Raw genomic sequence first — 9,640 nt, forward strand, 5'->3', positions numbered from 1 at the left:
TAGTTCTGTTAGTTGATGCATGTAGGCCCCAGTCACGTTTCCCACGCTTGCTTGATTTATCACGACCCTTTCACGTGGACCCCTTAAAGTTGTAAGCCTTTATAAAGGCCAAGTATTTCTTTTTCAGGGAGCTCGGCTCTTAAGACGGGAGTCTGCCAACGCTCCCGGCCAAATAAAAAACCTCTTCCTTCTTAAATCCGGTGTCTGAGAAGCTTTGTTTGCGGCTCGTCCTGCTGCATTTCTTGGTTCCCTGATCGGGAAGCGAGGTGATTAACGGATGGTCGAGGCAGCCCCTTAGGCAGCTTATGCCTGCCCTGTAGAGCAGCCCTGCGGGGGACTCTGGCCAGATTGAGCGATGCGGATCCTGAGAGCGCTCCCGGGTAGGCATTTGCCCTGGTGGAACGCCTCGTCAGAGCAGTGCACAGCAGGCCCCCCGTGGAGGATCAACACAGTGGCTGAACACCGGGAAGGAACTGGCACTTTAAGTCAGGACAGCTGAAACTTGGTAAGACTGGTCTTTGGAACTTGCCCACTCCATTTGAGTGGAACGTGGCCTGATCACCCACGGCGTGCCTGTACTGGCGCTTTGGTTTTGGTTTTTGACTTGACTTGAATTAATTGCTTGATACTTTGGTTTTGGTTTTTGACTTGACTTGAATTAATTGCTTGATACTTTGGTTTTTGTTTTGATTTTGACTTGACTTGAATTGCTTGATAAACAGGCGTGCGTTTATTGGCACTTCAGTTTTGGTTCTGATTTTGACTTGGCTTAAATTGGTTGACGAACAGGTGTGCCTTTAACAACACTGGTTTTAGTTTTGATTTTGATTTAGTGTAAATTAGACGAGTGAGTTACCTTTTAACCTTTCCTTCCTGTATTGTGAATGTTGTTTTGTGTCGAGAGAAAAATAGGTCAGACACAAAGTAAGCCCACTCCGCTAGGAACTGTGTTAAAACATTTCAAAAAGAAAAATTTCAAAAAAATAAAAGGAAAGTCATCCAATCATCAAAACTTACTCTATTAAAATGCATGTTACAGAACCTTAAGAAAGGTTTTGCAGGAGATTATGGAGTTAAGTTAACCCCTTAGAGGTTAAGATCTCTGTGTGAATTAGAACTGCCCTCTTGCCGGGCGCGGTGGCTCACGCCTGTAATCCCAGCACTTTGGGAGGCCGAGGTGGGCGGATCACAAGGTCAGGAGATCGAGACCACGGTGAAACCCCGTCTCTACTAAAAATACAAAAAATTAGCCGGGCGCGGTGGCGGGCGCCTGTAGTCCCAGCTACTCAGGAGGCTGAGGCAGGAGAATGGCGTAAACCCGGGAGGCGGAGCTTGCAGTGAGCCGAGATCGTGCCATTGCACTCCAGCCTGGGCGACAGAGCGAGACTCCGTCTCAAAAAAAAAAAAAAAAAAAAAGAACTGCCCTCTTTTCGTGTTGGATGGTCCGTCGAAGGAACTATAGACAAGGAACAACTGGCCATGTATTTAAGGTGGTGACAGGGCTCGGAGGACAGCCAGTGTACCTAGATCAAATTCCTTTATATTGACTCATGGTTAAATATAATATAGACAAAACCAGCAAAAATTTAGCCCTATTTAACAGCTTATTGCAAAAAAACCAAAAGTAGAAGTAAGAGCAGCTTCGCCAGCAGACACAGAGTTAAAAAGGGAGTCCCAGAAACAGCAAGAGAAACCAGTTTTGCAGGAGCCGCCAGAGATCATAGAAATTCTTTCTCCATATGTCCCAGCCTACCCCGCTTTACCGAGGCCAATAGCCCCCTCAGAAACGAGATTCAGGAGCTAACACACCCCAGGTCTCACCTCGAAGGGGAGAATCGGAACCTGGAGAGGCCAAAGAAGGAAGTCAAGATAGTCAAGTGGGCCTTCTCAGATCTGGTCTTGCTTGAGCTATGCAAATGCCTCTCAGGGAGATGAGGACCTGTCTATTAGAATGACCAGGCCCACATCTTGCGGGGGCAACAGACTTTCATCTATCAGCCCTTTTCAACCACTGATCTACCAAACTGGAAACACCCTGAATCCACCACCTTGCTCTCGGCAGCTAGAGCCCTGTCGAGCATGACTGTGTAGAGGTGTTGGATTCAAGTTTACTCTAGCAGACCTGACCTCCGGGACCAGCCTTGGGCATCAGTAGACTAGGAGCTATACATGGACGGGAACAGCTTCATCAACCTGCAAGGAGAGAGATGTGCAGAGTATGCGGTGGTAACCCTGCATGTCATTAAGCTGAGCTCATTGCTTTAATTCGGGCCTTAGAACTCAGTGAAGGTAAGACTGTAAACGTTTACACTGACTCTCGGTATGCCTGTTTAGCCCTCCAAGTGCATGGAAAATTATATAAAGAAAAGAGCTTGGTAAACTCTAGGAAAAAGGGAAAAAAAGACCCAGAGAATGCCACTCAGCTTCAGCGTTTGCAGAGGTACTGAGAAGCACTTCTGCAGAGGCTAAGAGTTAGTAGAAAAAAGCAAGTAATATGAAAAAAGATTTCAGAAATGCTTCCAGGAGCTGACAAAAACCTAAGTCAGTTTTATAAGAGACTCTGTAAAGCATTCTGGCTTTACACCCCATTTAACCCTGAGGCTGCTGAAAATCAGTATATAGTGAATACTTCATTTGTAAAGCAAGCCCATAGTAACATCAAGCAGAAGCTGCAGACATGAATACCACCTAGTCTAGAAAAGTGGCCACCAAGATGTATGTTAACTGTAACCAAGGAACAAAACTGAGAAAGACAGGAAAAGAGAAAAAGACAGACTAAGAGTAAGTGTAAAAAAAGAGAAATTAGCAATGTGAGAGGACGTGGACAGTGGACGTGGATGTAGATATGAAAGAAGTCAAGTTAGGCAAAGATTCAAGAGCTGGGTAAGGCAAGAGAGAGATTATCGTGCGAGATGCAAAAAGAAAGAACACTAGAAGGGTAAATGTTCAAAAAGGCAATAAAGGAAATGGCCAAGGCCACAAGACAAAGAGGCCATTGGCCAAGGGCTGCCACACCTTGGAGGAACTAAATACTGATCTGACAGGAGCTGAAGAATGTAAAGACCAGGACAGACTACACACCTTCTCATTAGGCTCCCAGGAGCCCATGGTCACATTAGAAGTTAAAAGCAGCAAGATTCTGCCGTATCTGAATTCCAATGTCTCACTGAAGGCTAAGCCACTAGATAGAGTTACAAAGGGCCGGCGGGGGGGGGGGGGGGGGGGGGGGGAGGGGGAGCGGGAGGGGGTGCGGCAGGGGCGGAGAAGAACCCCTCCTCTAAGCAACTTAAACAGTAAAAAAAGCCATACCTTGTGAAAACTTGCTTATAGACTTTATAGAACTGCCCCATGCTGGAGACTATCGGTACATGCTAGTGCTTGTTTGCTCATTTAAGATAAAATCAGGTTTTTGCCTATGGTCCTACTCTGAGTCAGGTGCACCCCCACCAAACAAATTATGTATTTGCCCTATAAGATTTTGTTCGGTCGGCCACCCCCAAATCATAGGTCAAATTAAAGGTGACCTCCAGAAACTAAAGAAATTAACCTTGAGAAAGCAAATGCAGGCTTTAAAAATAGCCATACAAAGTGTTCATAATTAAATAAATGAAAATGCCTATAAGCCTGACACCCCCTTAAATCTAGTGACTCTGTTTAAAGTAAACTTTAATTTTTCTAGGACCCATGTAGGATGGGCCCTATACTGTAACCTCGTCCACTCCCACTGCTGATAAAGTTGCAGGTGTTGTGTCTTGGATCCATCACAGTCAGCTAACACCGGCAGCTCAGGACAAGTGGACCAGCCAGCAGGACGCAGATCATCCAACCCGGCTGATCCTGAGATGAGACCAAGCTGCTGCCAAGGAAGACAGCCCTGCTCTGGTCACTCCGGAGGCTGACCAGTCTACGTGCGGCTGAAGCTTGAGGAGACAACAAGCCCTGTTCTAGTCACACACCAACAGCTGACTAGTGTATGCACGGCTGAAGCTTGAGGACTCATCAAGCAAGTAAATGTAGTTAAAAATCTTAAGACTAATAGTTTTCCTGTAATACTGTTTTCCTATTGTTCTGTCGCTGTATTCAACCTTTTTCCCAGGTAAGGACCTCTTTTGTCCTTGCTGTACATTGTTTTGTTGTTGTTACCCCCCATAACCATGCTAGAAGAAACACCCATATAATGTGTCCCCACTGTACACATACTACTTAGGAAACCCAGACCCGTCCAGCCCAGCAACAATTCCGAGTCTTACAGTCATTCTTTAAACATATAAACCAGAAGTTACCAGAACCTCTTCCTTTAGCAAAAATAGAAAAAGCCTATTTGCTCAGTTGGCTGCAAACATTGCTGGCAGTCTGGATGTTTCTTCGTGTTATGTTTATAAAAAGGCTAACATAAGACACCAATGGCCTTGAGAAGCAAGAGAGTTAATGCCTCAAGATAATTTTACTTTAACTAACTCTTTCCCCAAACAGATGCCCCAAGTTCAAGCATCTGGCTCTTAAAAACTTCTGTTATTAAAAAATACTGTGTTACTCGCTAAGAAAAAGCTTTTAAGACTCAGTGACAAAACTAACCTGCTTAGGACATGACAAAGTTGATACATGTGCCTGTACAAGTTTAACACAGGTGTGATCCTAGGTCTTCATTTAGAAAATAGTTTTCAGCTTTAAAAATTTAAAACCCTCATTATAAGTATATTACGGGTAATAGAAAGTTGCTTGCTGCTCCCCTGTGTATTACACTTGTTCCTTCAAATGATAAAAGGTTTTGTAGCTACCATGGTTCATCAGAAAACTTCAGCACAAGTGTATTACATAAAACACTATCGCTCTGTCTCCCAAAGAGACTCAGAAAGTAAAACTAAAAGTGAGAACTCCCACTAATTAGTGAAAATTCTCAAAGTGGGGGTTAAGGAAGGAGACCAGGCCGGGCGCGGTGGCTCACGCCTGTAATCCCAGCACTTTGGGAGGCCGAGGCGGGCGGATCACAAGGTCAGGAGATCGAGACCACGGTGAAACCCCGTCTCTACTAAAAATACAAAAAATTAGCCGGGCGCGGTGGCGGGCGCCTGTAGTCCCAGCTACTCAGGAGGCTGAGGCAGGAGAATGGGGTAAACCCAGGAGGCGGAGCTTGCAGTGAGCCGAGATCGCGCAAAAAAAAAAAAAAAAAAAAAAGGAAGACCACTACTACTCCTGCTGCCCTCCTCCTCCCACCTTGCCTAGTTCACAAGACAGGAGGAAACAGAGAAAGAAACAAAAGTAAGATAAATAGCCAGACAACCTTGGCACCACCACCCGGCCCTAGGAGTTAAAAAAAGTAACAATAATAACATCAATCCCTGACCTAAACTACTTATCTGTAAATCCCAGACACTGTATGAGAAAAAAAAAAGCATTGTAAAACTTTTTGTTCTGTTAGTTGACGCATGTAGGCCCCAGTCACATTTCCCACGCTTGCTTGATTTATCACGACCCTTTCACGTGGACCCCTTAAAGTTGTAAGCCTTTAAAAAGGCCAAGTATTTCTTTTTCGGGGAGCTCGGCTCTTAAGACGCGAGTCTGCCGACGCTCCCGGCCAAATAAAAAACTTCTTCCTTCTTTAATCCAGTGTCTGAGGAGTTTTGTCTGCGGCTCGTCCTGCTACACCTCCAGGTAGCTAGTGTCAGAATCAGAATCAAATTCAATTATAGAACGCTCAGCCAGTGTCCCCTGGAGAATCCCTTGGTGTGTGAGGAACTTACCCCCCAGGGCCCCTCACCCCTGCTTCTGGTCACAGAAATGTTATATGTTGAGTGTGGGTTTTTTTGTTTTTTTTGGCCTCTTGCACTATCCCTGCTCCCCAGAAAGCCTCTGCCAAGCCAACCCTGAAGTGTAGGTCAGGGCTAACAACAATGATAGAGCTAAGTAGAGACCCTGGGGGAGGCAGAGGAAAGGGGCTTGTCTGGGTGTGCTCCCCTTGGTTCAACCTGCCTACAGTGTTAGATTTAAAACCAGTGGAAAGGAAGGGCGAGGAGCTGTAGTCTCTGAGAAAAACATCTAAGAAGACTCTCCTCAAAATGCTGGGTTCCCTAAAACCTTCTAAGGGCAAGGTCTGTGATGGGGGCGCTGCCTGCTTCCATGTCATTGAAGGCACCGTCAAAGTGTATTGCCAATTAAGTTTCCAAGATGGTGACAGGTGTTTCTGAGGCTGAAGTGGTCCCAGGCCTAGGGGAGGAGGGCCACTGGGTCAACCCTTTAAGGAGGTCATCAGTGTCATTCAACAAGTGATCTTAAAATTCTGATCTCCCCAAATTTATTCATGAATTTTCACAATTAGTGAAACATCTCCCTTTAAAATGTTCATGTGGGCGGGGGTGGTGGCTCATGCCTGTAATCCTAACACTTTGGGAGGCCGAGGTGGGTGGATCACCTGAGGTCAGGGGTTGGAGACCAGCCTGGCCAACATGACAAAATCCCGTCTCTACTAAAAATACAAAAATTAGTCGGGTGTGGTGGCACATGCCTGTAATCCCACCTATCTGGGAGGCTAAGGCACAAAAATTGCTTGAACCTAGAAGGCAGAAGTTGCAGTGAGCTGAGATCACACCACTGCACTCCAGCCTGGGTAACAGAGCAAGACTCTGTATCAAAAAAAAAAAAAAAAAAAAAAAAAAGTTCATGTTACCCGGTGAGTATAATAAATTAACGTAATAGCGTACTTCATCAGCTTAGAATTGTGGGAGTTTTAGAGTTGGAGGGGAGCTTTAGCTATCTGTTAACTTAATAATTCCTGATCTTTTCATCATCATGTCCCTCATATTTTGAAATATTTTTGTCTAATGAACATGATTTTTAAAAAACAACTTTTGCCTTTTTTATTAATCAGATCTATATGGCTGCCAACTAGAAATTCTGATCAGCAGGAAATAGGCAGTGTTACTGCACCAAGTGACTCCTGCCAGAAGCTAACAGAAAAACAAATCAACAGAAAAACTTGGGTTACGGAGTGATGGTGTGAATCCCTGCCACCTTTGGATATGTGATTCCTGTTAACCCTTACTACCAAGAATGTTCTTGAGTACTGCCTCTGAGGACTGAAGTGTTCAAGAAGGCCCGACTGGAAACAGTCAGCCAGGCTAACCCTTTTATTTTCTGTATAAGGAAACAGCCCCAGAGAAGGTAAGTGATGGAATCAGAACCAGGACACAGGTAAATACCTAAGATAGCCTCATGTTTGGGCTTTGCCCTTTTACTAGCATTCCTTAGCAGAAAACAGGTCAGTGAGGACCCTGACTGTGCTATGGGGCCTGATCTTATAGGGTAGAGACCATTGTGTATTTGCGTTTTTCTCCCCATGGGACCTAGCACACCGCCTGAGCCCTGGTAAGTGCTTGTTACATCCTCCCTGAGTGAGTGGGTTGCGAGGGAGTAGGCTGAGAGGGTGGTAGCTTGTTTCAGGACAGCGAACAGAGTCCTGGGTGAAGATACTTTCTTGGGGATCCTGGACAGCTAGTGGGCAGCCTAGGGGGAAAGAGCAACTGCAGAGAGGGAGCAAGAAAAGAGGGTGCAGGGCACCCAACCAAAGCTTCCTACCTCAATTTTCCCAGTTTGGAGCTGGCTAACTCGGAAGGGTTCTCTTAGGCCTCAATGTGGCAGCCCTTTGTGTTCCTCTGTCTTGGATTTGGAGTAGGGTTTCTCAATGTTCAATGAACAAGTCCGGTCCTGTCACTCCCTTGCTAGAAGTCTTCTGTGGATACCTCTTACCCTCAGGGGAATCCAAACATGGCTGGCAATGCTATTGATGATCTGTCCCTACCAGCTTCTCTAACATGTTCCCTCTTTATACGTGTGTGTGTGTGTGTGTGTGTGTGACACAGTCTCACTCTGTTGCCCAGGCTGGAAAACAGTGGTACAACCATGGCTCACTGCAACCTCGACATGTCCAGCTTCAAGGGATCCTCCCACCTCAGCCTCATGAGTAGCTGAGACTACAGATGTGTGCCACCGCACCCAACTAATTTTTGTATTTGTTTTTGTTTTAGTAGATACGGGGCTTTGCCATGTTGCCCAAGCAACATGTTGCTCGAACTCTTGGGGTCAAGCAATCTGCCCACTTTGGCCTCTTAAAGTGCTGGGATTACAGTCATGAGCCACTCTTTATCTCTTATCTCTTTATCTCTTAACCTTTCCCCCTCGTAGTCCCCATTCCAACCTTCTTGTGATTCCCCTCCTTCCCTCTGAGCCTTTGGTTGCACAAGTTCCTTCTACCTGGAACTCCCTTTCCCTTCTCTGTTCCTTCTACCTGGCTAATTCCTTCTTTCTCCTGGAAGCCTTCTCTGACGTCATATTTACCCCTTCCTGCAAATTGGTTAGGCATCCTTCCGGTTTCCCACAGTACAGTAGTATTGATGATACCGTTACAGGAGGAATTGACCACTCAGCCTCCAGTTCTGGCTTACCCGTTCCCTTCTATCAGAGAGACACAGTAACAAAGGAGGTCCATGTTGCTATCCTTCAGCAACTAAGCAGGAATCATTTAAAAATAGCGTGAGTCCGGGAAAGCTGCCAGGACCTGGGGGAACTTTGATCCAGCCTCTCCATCTGATAGAATTGGGGTGCGAAATCAATTCTCCCACCACACCGTATTATACAGTAGTCCCCAGTGGATGCCTGAAACCACGGAGAGCACAGATTCCTACATATACTGTGATTTTTTGATCTGGGAACTGAGATGGCTGCTAAGTGAGTAATGGGTGGATAGTGCAGACAGCGTGGATACTCTGGACAAAGGGATGGTTCACGTCCCAGGTGGGAAGGAGTGAGATGGCACAAGATGTCATTATGCTACTCATAATGGCATACAATTTAAAACTTATGAATTGTTTATTTTTGGAATTTTAATTTAATATTTTTTTACTTAAGTTGACTTTGGGTAACTGAAACTGTGGAAAGTGAAAGTACTGTTAAGGCTGAACTACTCTATAGGGAATTGCGTTTTATGTGGGATTGTTAACTTTGGCACTGAGACAAAATTAGTTTATATTCCAAATTCTCCTTGAATAGCTCTTAAATTATTCATAAAGTTTTGTATTGCAACCCTAAATCAATTTCTCTATCTCTTAATACTCAGTGTTGCTCTGTGCTTCCCAGTTAATTGTCTTCCTTGAGATTGAGACCAAGTCATAAGTATGTTCTTGCCTGGTCACCTGATGATGTATTTTACTTCTTTGTCAGTGATTGGGAAATTCTTAAAATCATTTCCACATCATTCCATACCCCTCTCCCTGCCCCGCAGTTTAAAGCTTGATTGTCTGTTGCATTGCATGATATATGGTTGAATTCATGAAGACTCATAGCAGTACTCCCATGGGATTGTTTTCACCCTGTTATTTCCCACAGTGGGATGACGTGGAAGGCGGAGTGGGATCTGTGAGGTGAAAAAGGAAGCAGAGGGGCAGAGAGGAGAGCACATTCTAGTGCTGGAGGCATGAAAGTGCTTATGACTCAGAGACCATCAAAAACTTGTGTGGTTAGAATAGAAACAACGTTGGGAGGGTGAGCAGGGTGGGCTGTTACGGATCTGGTAGGCCACTTAACTGAATCTGTTGGAGACATAGTTTCTTCCTCTATTGTAATGGGGATAGTAGCTGCCTCCAGGACT

General features: G+C 45.3%; 1 long non-coding RNA gene across 1 annotated transcript; it reads left to right on the forward strand.

Annotated features, from left to right (window-relative positions):
* Positions 1-5,603, forward strand: LOC144332237 (uncharacterized). The gene is made up of 2 exons (XR_013400141.1): positions 1-505; positions 3,737-5,603. It is a non-coding gene; the product is annotated as an uncharacterized LOC144332237 (long non-coding RNA).
* Positions 5,604-9,640: the final 4,037 nt, after the last annotated feature.

Source organism: Macaca mulatta, chromosome 1 (genome assembly GCF_049350105.2).
Source record: "Macaca mulatta isolate MMU2019108-1 chromosome 1, T2T-MMU8v2.0, whole genome shotgun sequence".
Classification (NCBI taxonomy): Eukaryota; Metazoa; Chordata; class Mammalia; order Primates; family Cercopithecidae; genus Macaca; species Macaca mulatta.